Source organism: Penaeus vannamei, chromosome 19, assembly GCF_042767895.1.
Source record: "Penaeus vannamei isolate JL-2024 chromosome 19, ASM4276789v1, whole genome shotgun sequence".
NCBI lineage: Eukaryota > Metazoa > Arthropoda > Malacostraca > Decapoda > Penaeidae > Penaeus > Penaeus vannamei.
In genome coordinates, this window is record NC_091567.1 from 35816493 (window position 1) to 35823992 (window position 7500).

A 7500-nucleotide genomic window follows, 5' to 3' on the forward strand; every position below is an offset into this window, starting at 1 on the left:
TTCAGTTGTATTTTGTAACACGCCGACGTTCGGTGCGATGTCATTAAAGGTCAATCTTCTTTCTCTTCACAATGTCCGTCTGTTTGTTGAGGCGTTCCTTGGACCTGTATTTAAATATATTAGTAATATTCCTCTCTCTCTCTCTCTCTCTCTCACACACACACACACACACACACACACACACACACACACACACACACACACACACACACACACACACACACACACACACACACACACACACACACACACACACACACACACGCACACACGCACACACACACATATATGTATATCTGTATGTATATATATATGTGTGTGTGTGTGTGTAAAGGGTTAAGCTGGTGGTCTCGAGGTTTATTAGTTGTTTCTGTCGTCTTTCGGGTTCATTTGTTCACCGCCTCCGACTCGTGATCCGAAACTGTCCGAAGCTTAACCGAAGTCGAAGGCAACTCCCACGCGGTCGATCAGGCCATTCATTTTATTCCTTGATTTACGGATTTTATTTCTGTAAACCGCTGGCTGATAGGCGGTCGCAAAATAAATCATTGGGTATTTTTTCTTCTTTCTTTGTTTCTTTCTTTCTGGAAACATGTGCCCACAGAGAAATGATCCCCGGTAATATTTTGTTCTTAAGGCGAACGGCAGATACCATCGGTTATGGAGGTTTCTTAACTGACTATAAGAACTTAACTTAACTGACTAGAAGAACAGAACATCTGAAGCAAAAACCGATTTCTCAATTATTTTTATTTTCGAAAATCGGAAAAAAGTGCGACTGATCCTTAAACCAAGAAATAAAATAATTGTCGCCTCACTTGGCTCCGGTCTTCGCTTCACGCAACTTCAAGTAAGTTATATATATATATATATATATATATATATATATATATATATATATATATATATATATATATACTGTAAAATCTATTTTACTTTATATTTACATATGTTGAAATGAATTAATATTAAGAAATCTGATAATTTTAGACTTTTGTTTGTAAAAGAAATAAATGAATAGTGCAATTTAGTTAAATGTTAAATTAAGCTGACCAAATGAACTGCCATTCCATTTTTTCACGCTAAAATGTTCCTTTCCAATCTTTTTGATCATTTGCAAGGTCTGAGATCCCATACTGGCGCTCCATCGTACCCGTTGTGCGTGCTCTCTACCATATATATTTATTTGCGTAGTGTTTGTGTATTTGTGTGAAATGTCTTTGTATATTTGTTTGATATATTCTTGTTATATGAAGCGTGTTTACCTTTATACCTCGAGCAAAATTAATCCCCTGCAGAATACAAAAATAACGAACCGTCTGGGGAAATAGGATCAAATTAAACAAACCCCTGACAATATATGTATATATATATAGATGTTCACATATGTGTATGTATATGTATGTATACATGCACATGTATATATATATATGTATATATATATATATATATATATATATATAGAGAGAGAGAGAGAGAGAGAGAGAGAGAGAGAGAGAGAGAGAGAGAGAGAGAGACGTGTGCATTTATATATACACATTGTTCTTTTTAGTATGATAGGTAGTACATGATTATTGTTACTGTATATTATATCATTACTGTCATCATCATCATCATTATTGTCATTATTCACATCGTTATTTTTATAATCATTATTATTGTTATTGATATCGTCATCATTTAGTAGTAATCATCACTTGCAGTATTACATAATCCTTTCTTGCTTCCTCTTTTTCGGAGAATTTGCATTGCGTTTCTCCTGGAATTTCCTCCAGTTGCTTTGTTATATATTTGAAGTTGCGGGGAAGTAATTTCGGCCGAAACGACCTCGCTCGCTGCAAGTTTTTGATGCCTTTTTTCTTAGGGGGGGGGGGAGCTTACAAAAAAATAAGGCAAGAAAAATAGACGATTAAAAAAAGCGAGGAGGAGGAGGAGGAGGAGGGAGGCGTTGCAGAGGGAGTTCGTGAAATGAAGTAGAGGTTACGAATTTTTTACGAGGGAGAGGAAAGGAGGGAGAAATGAAGTGCATTCTTGCCTCGACGTCGCTGTTTGAGTGGGGCGGTTTGCGTGCGGTGCGACTTGGGTGCTCGACATTTATTTGGTATCTGGCTTTATTCTTTGTCCGATTTCTTCGCTTTAACCATGATTCAGAAATTCAGAATCTGGGGGGAAGTAATACGATATAAACCGAGGTTGAGCTGAAGTCTGAGACGTGGATTTCCTGATCCGTTCAGCTACGATATAAAACATTTCCTTTTCTGCCCGCGGTGGGTTTTCTCCGGCCAAAATGATCATTACTTATTCGGAAGAGAATGTCTGAACACTTTCTCCTCCTAAAAAGTGTCGAGAGCAACTTACTAATATTCGCTCGTTAAAAGAAGCAGCATTAGCAACGTAAGCTTTCATAGGCCTACGGAGAGAGTATGACCCTCCCCTTTCCTCCCTTCGCCGTCCCATTCGTACCTGGATTAGTTCACCTAAATCCCAGCCCCGTCGGGATTTATCTTTAAAGAATATAATAACAAATAAATAAAGTGCAGACTCCTCTCGAATTCCCCCGCGCGTCTCCTGTTCCACGGGCGTTCTGAATTGCACGCAAACCTCAAATTTGTTCCACCCTTGTGCCCACGTCCTGAACTTGGGCTCACATTCCGCACCGCTTTCATAAAATGATTTTTTTTTCTAATCCTTCTTTTTTCCTTTCTTCGTCCTTTTTTCTTCTCTCCTTCTCTTTCGTTCTCTTTCTTCTGTTGAAGAGTTTTTCATCCGGCGTTAAGTTCTTGGCTTAATATATGAAAGTATTGTAGTATATTTAATGTCTGATTATGTATTTGCTTAGTATTATTTTTAAACTATGTTAAATCTTTTTGGTGAAAAATGTACTGTCAATTCATGGGCGTGAGTGATAAATACCACGCCCATCTTAACATTCTTTCCTTCCTTGATCTTCACTTCGTTACAAAATTAATGACAGAGAATAGTTACAGTTCAAGAAAAAAAATGAGACTCGCTCTCTCTCGCTCTCGCTCGCTCTCTCTCTCTCTCTCTCTCTCTCTCTCTCTCTCTCTCTCTCTCTCTCTCTCTCTCTCTCTCTCTCTCTCTCTGTCTCTGTGTGTGTGTGTGTGTGTGTGTGTGTGTGTGTATGTGTGTGTGCGTGTGTGTGTGTGTGTGTGTGTTCTCTCTCTCTCTCTCTCTCTCTCTCTCTCTCTCTCTCTCTCTCTCTCTCTCTCTCTCTCTCTCTCTCTCTCTGTGTGTGTGTGTGTGTGTGTGTGTGTGTTCTCTCTCTCTCTCTCTCTCTCTCTCTCTCTCTCTCTCTCTCTCTCTCTCTCTTTCTCTCTCTCTCTCTCTCTGTGTGTGTGTGTGTGTGTGTGTGTGTGTGTGTTTATTTACCTCTCTCTCTCTCTCTTATATATATTAGTAAACTTGGAAATATATAATCAAAACAGTATCTTTTAGTTTTCCACAAGGATCTATATGAAAGACTCAAGAAACGCTGGCACAACAACAACAACAAATTATCCTCTAGACAAATTCGAGTAAAGCACAATGTATCTTTATAGGTAGTCGCCAAAACCTCGGTAAAAATTCCGAGAACATAGAATCTGAAAGCCGCTACATAAGACAAGCATTTCCGTAAAAGAAAAAGAAAGAAGAAGAAAAAAATGAATGCACAAGACAAATGCCTGACATTTGAGCCCCATGACAACTGTAGAAAAAATGTGCACATCAATCAACGAGAAATAGAATCCCTACTGAAACAAGGATTAATTCTTGTTTTATTATTAACTATTTTTCGAACATGAGATTCAACTAATGAAGTTCAACTTCAGAGTTGAGAGTAGCATTCAGCAACACAAATAAACTAAACTGTTTAAAAGTTCAATTCAAGTAGAATTATGATACATTTATTTATCAAAAAAATGATTAAAGGTGATTATCAAAAGTGACTCGCCTCTTACCAGCCAAAGGTAACACAACAGGTGCCTAAGAAAGACATATAAACTCTCCGTGTCAAAAGTTCACACACAAAAGTATGTTCACGACAAATACAAACTCGTGGAACCAGGAATATTCATTCATGTTTTGGATACATTGAGAATAAGGTTAAAGGAACGTCTAGATAATCAATGACTTAAGTTAAAGCACGATTATCAGTAATCTTGCCTGTATCTATACTGTAAAATCCTTGTTAAAGTATTAACCATTGTAAATGATAGAATAAAATATTTTGAATTTGAACTTTTTATCCACATACCTCTTAAGCCACTTTCTCTTTTCATACCATAATACATTAAAGAATCATATCAAATGCAGATATATAATATACTTGTTACATCATTTCTCTCCATTACACAACATTGTCGCTGCTGCTGTTTCCCGAGATCCAGGAATTGGCATCCCTGGCGTGGGGGATGGGGGGGGCTGACACTGAGGCACATTCGCGAGCGTTAAACTATGCCAAAGAGAGGCATAATCTTGGTACTGATGCCCTATGCCGTTTGGGTACAGTAGGCGACGAAGGAGCGGGATAACCATGCCCTTCGTGCCCGTACATTATCGAAAATCATGTTGAAGTTTGCTTATCTATGCCGGATTAATTGAAGCAAAATGCTGAATACGTTCTTTTGTCTTTCCTATAGAATTACTGCGTTTTTCTTTTTTTTATACTTTCTTTTTCTTTCCTATAGAATAACTGCTGTCTACTTTCTCCCCGACCTTCTCTGCTTTCTACGTCCCTCTTTCTTCGGCTTCTTCCTTTTACTCGTAAGGGTCTTCTCGGCGATTTTTCCTTCTCGAAGTTATCTTACGTTTCTTGCTCCTCGACACCTGCTTCTTACGTCCATCCCGATATTGTCACACAACCTCTCCTTCGGCCATCCACGCTGTCGCGGTCCTTGGGCCTTATTTGCTGTCCTTTTTGTGTTTTCAAGGCCGCGGTCCCTCGTGGGGTTCCTTCTTCTCCCTCCCCTTCTCTCTCTCTCTCTCTCTCTCTCTCTCTCTCTCTCTCTCTCTCTCTCTCTCTCTATCTCGATCTCTCTCTTTCTCTCCCTCCCTCTCCCTCTCCTTCCCTCTCCCTCCCTCTCCCTCTCTTCCTCTTCCTCTTCCTCTTCCTCTTCCTCTTCCTCTTCCTCTTCCTCTCCCTTCCTCTCCCTTCCTCTCCCTTCCTCTCCCTCTCCCCCTCCTTCCCTGCCTCCCTGCCTCACTCCCACTCTCCTTTCCTCCTCTCTCCTTCTCCCTCTCCATCACCAGAGGCGCCTAAGAGATGGAGAAGGTATCCGGAAGCTTGTTCAACAGCGATTGAAGGTGACACTCGCATTAGGTTAATGGAGGGAGGGGGGGAGGGGAGGGGGGCTACTCGCTCACACTCTCTCGGGTTCGACAAATGGTAATTGTGGTCGGATTTCGGGTCATTTCGGGTTGATGGGCTCGACGGGGGGGGGGGGGGGGGGAGGGGGGCGTAACTTTGGAATAGGAGGATGACGTCGGTTGATCCGAAAGGAAGGAAACGGGAGCGAAACTGTCGGTATTTCGGGGGGGGGGGGGGGGCGTCGGTGTTCAGGTGGGAAATGACAATGATTAACCTTTTTTTTTTTTTTTTTTTTTTTTTTTTTTTTTTTTTTTTTTTGTGTGCGTGCGTGCGTGCGTGTGTGTGTGTGTGTCCTGCTGGGTAATTCATATTTTTGTATTTTTGTTACTGGTTGGGGTTATTGTTGTAATTTCGTGTGTTTTTCCGCCCGGTTTTCTTTTTATGTTCATTAGTTAATTAAATTATTTTTATAAAGATATTTTGAAAATACCGTTTGGCTTATTGACTTGAATTCGTTGTTGCATTAGATTACGTTTATGATTATGATTTTTGACACATTAATGGATTAGACCGAAGTCGATGTTTCACCGGGATTTTTGCTTAATTTTTTTTTTGACGCAAAACAAGTTCCGCAAACTGGTAGCTGTTTATTCGTCGCGGATAATGCGGGAGGCGGAATTTACGTCTAATCAGAGTAAAGTTGCCCGCGCCACTTCAATGAACAGACACTTGCTCCTTGTTCTTCCTCTCTTAGCCCCCCTGGCCTTCCCCTGACGCCCTCCCCCCCTTCCCCGGTCCCGCCCCGTCACACTGACCCCCCCCTGTTCTTCTCGAAGGCAGAACCTGTTTACTGAGAATCTCTGGTTCTGTAAGGGAGGGCAAATTAATGGGGGTGGGGGGTGGGGTATTTTTTGGTAGTGCTTTGGGGGGTGGGTGAAGGGGGCAGGGGGGAGGGAGGGGAGGGAGAAGAAACTGGGTTGGAAGGGTTAGTGGACTTTTTTGGGGGGGTGAGTTTGTGCTTTTGGGAAGGTGGGGAGGGAGGGGGGGGGGAGTTTAAGGTGAAGTAGCGACTTTTCTGAAAGGAGGGGGGGTCGTCGGCTTTTTATAGGGGGTGGGGGGGATGGGGAGGGGAGTGTTGTCGGCTGCAGCTCCATTGATTAGCCTTCATTACAGGCCCGGCTGATGAAGGTAGTTACATGTGCTTATCAAGAATGAATTGATAATTCAGCCGTTAACATAATAGCGGCCTTGGGCGGTCGACGAACAAAGGTTAGCCAGAGATTTACTTTTTATTCATCTCTCTCTCTCTCTCTCTCTCTCTCTCTCTCTCTCTCTCTCTCTCTCTCTCTCTCTCTCTCTCTCTCTCTCTCTCTCTCTCTCTCTTTCATTTTATTCTTTCTTACCCTGATTCTCCATTTATAAGTCCTACCATATGGTCAGTTTACCAAGCCTATCGCAAAAGCCACGACACATTACTCCATGACCACAGTGACGCCCATGTTGTATGGTGTCGCTGTACAAAACCCGTCCTTGCCAGCCGGGCGTGGGATCCCATCTCACAGGAGTGTGTTGAATCCGCAGTGCCACGGTGCAGTCGCGTTGCCGTCCCTGCGTCTGTGACTAGAGAGGTCATATTTGCATGAATTGCAGATAGATATTAAGAGAGGTATGTATATAGGCTGATTGAAATTTAGAAGGGGAAGGGGGGGGAAGGAAGGGAGAGAAGGATGGAGTGAGAGAGACGAGGGTAGAGAAAGAAATATTAAGAGAGGTATGTATATAGGCTGATTGAAATTTAGAGGGGGAAGGGGGGAATGGAGAGAAGGATGGAGTGAGAGAGAGGATGGTAGAGAAAGAGATATTAAGAGAGGTATGCATATAGGCTGATTGAAATTTAAAGGGGGAAGGGGGGAAGGGGGGGAAGGGAGAGAAGGATGGAGTGAGAGAGATGAGGGTAGAGAAAGAGATATTAAGAGAGGTATGTATATAGGCTGATTGAAATTTAGAGGGGGAAGGGGGGAAGGAAGGGAGAGAAGGATGGAGTGAGAGAGAGGAGGGTAGAGAAATGGAGTTAAGGAGTGGAAGGGAAGGAGAGAGAGAGCTGGTTAGTAAAGTGCTTTCAGAGTTTTCTCTACTTTTACACGCATCCTTTTCAAGACGGCAAGAGAGCGTCTCCAGGTGTTTGCTAAACC